Below are 2,934 nucleotides of genomic sequence, written 5' to 3' on the forward strand. Positions count from 1 at the left end.
AATGGTAATAACAATCTCCATGAGAATTTTGATTTCCCAACTAAAAAGTTTCTTTCACTGAGCCCTGGACACCACACAAACCCTGACCGTTGGAGGCTAAACACGCCTCTTGGATGGGAAGGCCATCTCTAGTTTACACACTGTGCACTGCTGTAACGGCCATGGAGCTGTAAGGACCCTGGTGCCATAGTGGTTGCACTTTCAGCTGTGATGAGATAAGTCAGCAGTTTGAAACCAGCAGCCGCTCCATGGGAGAAAGACTGGGCTTTCTCCTCCTGTACAGAGTTACTGTCTCAGAAACTCACAGGTGCAGTTCTAGCCTGCCCTGTAAGGGTCACTGGGATTCAGCACTGACTGGACCGCAGTGAGAGTCATGGAGCTGGCCTCTGACTCATGACAACCCCACACGCACCAGGATTGGCCTATTGTGGTCCATAGGGTATTCGTTGGCTGAATCTTTTCAGAAGATCCGCTTTTTTCCCCTACTCTTAGTTTGGGTGATTAAAACTCATCCAGCATCGCAGCAATGCACAAGCCTCCCTGACTTGTGTAAGGCTGCACTGAGGTGAACTGGCGAGGAGGGAACTCAATTCTCCTGCATAATAGACAGACATTGGACTAGTGAATGACCGCCGCCTCGTTGACATCGCTAGTTCTTCACCTAGCTCCTTAAGCAGCCAGCATCTCCACTCTCATTATTTACCGGACTCCTCTTTTCATGTCTAAACACAAAATATTAGTGGATATGAATGGATACGAATTCATTCATCTGTAACAGAAGGGGATGGCCCTATGAATTGTAGATAAGCCAACTTCTTCAAATGGGCGGCCTTAAAACACCTTCATTGTATTCCATGGGTCTGGGAGAAGCTGATTAAGTTGACTTCTCTCCTCTCTAGAGAGCTCCTGCCAATAATTAAGTTTCTAAAGCAATGCCCAGTATTCTTTTAGCCAATGGATCCTAATGCACTTAATCTTTGTTGTTATTTTATAATTAGTTAGATTAGCTTTAAGAGTTTTAGAAGAGTAAGTGGAATTTTGCTTCTGTACAGGAGGTGTCTTTGTTGTCCACTTGCCATTGGGAAAATATTTGGAGTTGTGCTGTCCTTTTAATTTTGAAATAGCTAATATTTTCTTGATGTACATAAAATCTGCACTCTTGTTCACTAAAATGGACTAGCTTGTTGACTTTTTTTCTTGTGATCACTAGGTGATCCATGTTTTTGTTTTTTGTTTAATTTTTGGTGATCCATGTTTTTGTAAAAGTTCAACAATCTAGAAATGGATAAAGCAGAAAACAAAACTGATCATTTTATTAGCAGAGATGGACAGTTATTGTTATATTCATGAATACACACAGGCAAATATATACATATGTGTTAGTCCATATATAGATTACATTAGTAATCTTGATGGTATAATAGGTAGGTTTAACATGGAGCTGCTGACCAACAGGTCAGCAGTTCAAACTCACCAGCTGTTCAGCAAGAGAAAGATGAGGCAGTCTGCTTCTGTAAACATTTACAGCCTCAAAACCCTAAAGGAACACTTCTATTTTGTCCTACAAGAGCACTATGAGCTGCCATTGACTTGACAGCAGTAGGATTTTTATAGTAGGTAAGGATCCCAGGTGATACACTGGGTAAGAGTTCAGCTACTAACTGTAAGATCAGCAGTTTGAACTCACTGTTCCACAAGAAACAATGTAAGTCAGTCTGCTACTGAAATGATTATAGCCTAGGAAACTCGATAGGGCAGTTTGCTCTACCTTTTTTTAAAAAAAAACCATTTTATTAGGGGCTCATACAACTCTTATCACAATCCATACATACATCAATTGTGTAAAGCACATCTGTACATTCATTGCCCTCATTATTTTCAAAGCATTTGCTCTCCACCTAAGCCCTTGGCATCAGGTCCTCTTTTTTGGTCACTTCCCTTCCCACTCCCTAATAAGCCCTTGATAATTTATAAATTATTATTTTGTCATATCTTGCCCTGTCCGATATCTCCCTTCACCCCCTTTTCTGTTGTCCATCCCCCAGGGAGGAGGTCACATGTAGATCCTTGTAATCGGTTCCCTCTTTCCAACCCACTCTCCCTCTACCCTCCCACTGTTGCCACTCACACCCCTAGTCCTGAAGGTATCATCTGCCCTGGATTCCCTGTGCCTCCAGCTCCTATCTGTACCAGTGCACATCCTCTGCTCTATCCAGACTTGCAAGGTAGAATTCGGATCATGATAGTTGTTGGGGAGGAAGCATTTAGGAACTGGAGGAAAGCTGTGTTCTTCATCGGTGCTATGTCGCACCCTGACTGACTCATCTCCTCCCCTAGACCCCTCTGTGAGGGGATCTCCAGTGGCTGACAAATGGACTTTTGGGTCTCCACTCTGCACTTCCCCCTTCATTAACTATGGTAAGATTTTTTTGTTCTGATGATGCCTTATACCTGATCCCTTCGACACCTCACAGATTACAAAACGACAAGCGGAAAGCAGAGTTTATTTGGAAAAGAAAGAAAACCACCTGACACAGCAGGCGAGGACTCCAGTGAGTTGCCACTGAATGAATAGTGCCTAGGGACTTGAAGCAGGGGTGCAGTCCTTGGCCTGTCTGCAGCTCTGGGTTATGAACAGGCCAATCCTGGGACAGGTCCTATTGCTCAGGTCCCATCGTAAACCTGGTCTTCCTCTCCCCTGGGCTGGGTCTTGCGGGGGGGGGGGGGCATGGACAGGGAAGTAGCATGCAATATTCAGCAAACATTCTTGAGCTTAATGACCTTGGAGTTTGGCCTGCAGGCATCAGACGCTAGGCTGATGCTAAACACTAGATTGTCCCAGGTTCTGAGATCACCCATCCAGTTACGCTGTCACCCCCAGTGCTCTCCCTCTCTCTGCCTTCGGGCTCACTACTTCCTAGCTCTCAATGATGA

Source organism: Tenrec ecaudatus, chromosome 7, assembly GCF_050624435.1.
Source record: "Tenrec ecaudatus isolate mTenEca1 chromosome 7, mTenEca1.hap1, whole genome shotgun sequence".
NCBI lineage: Eukaryota > Metazoa > Chordata > Mammalia > Afrosoricida > Tenrecidae > Tenrec > Tenrec ecaudatus.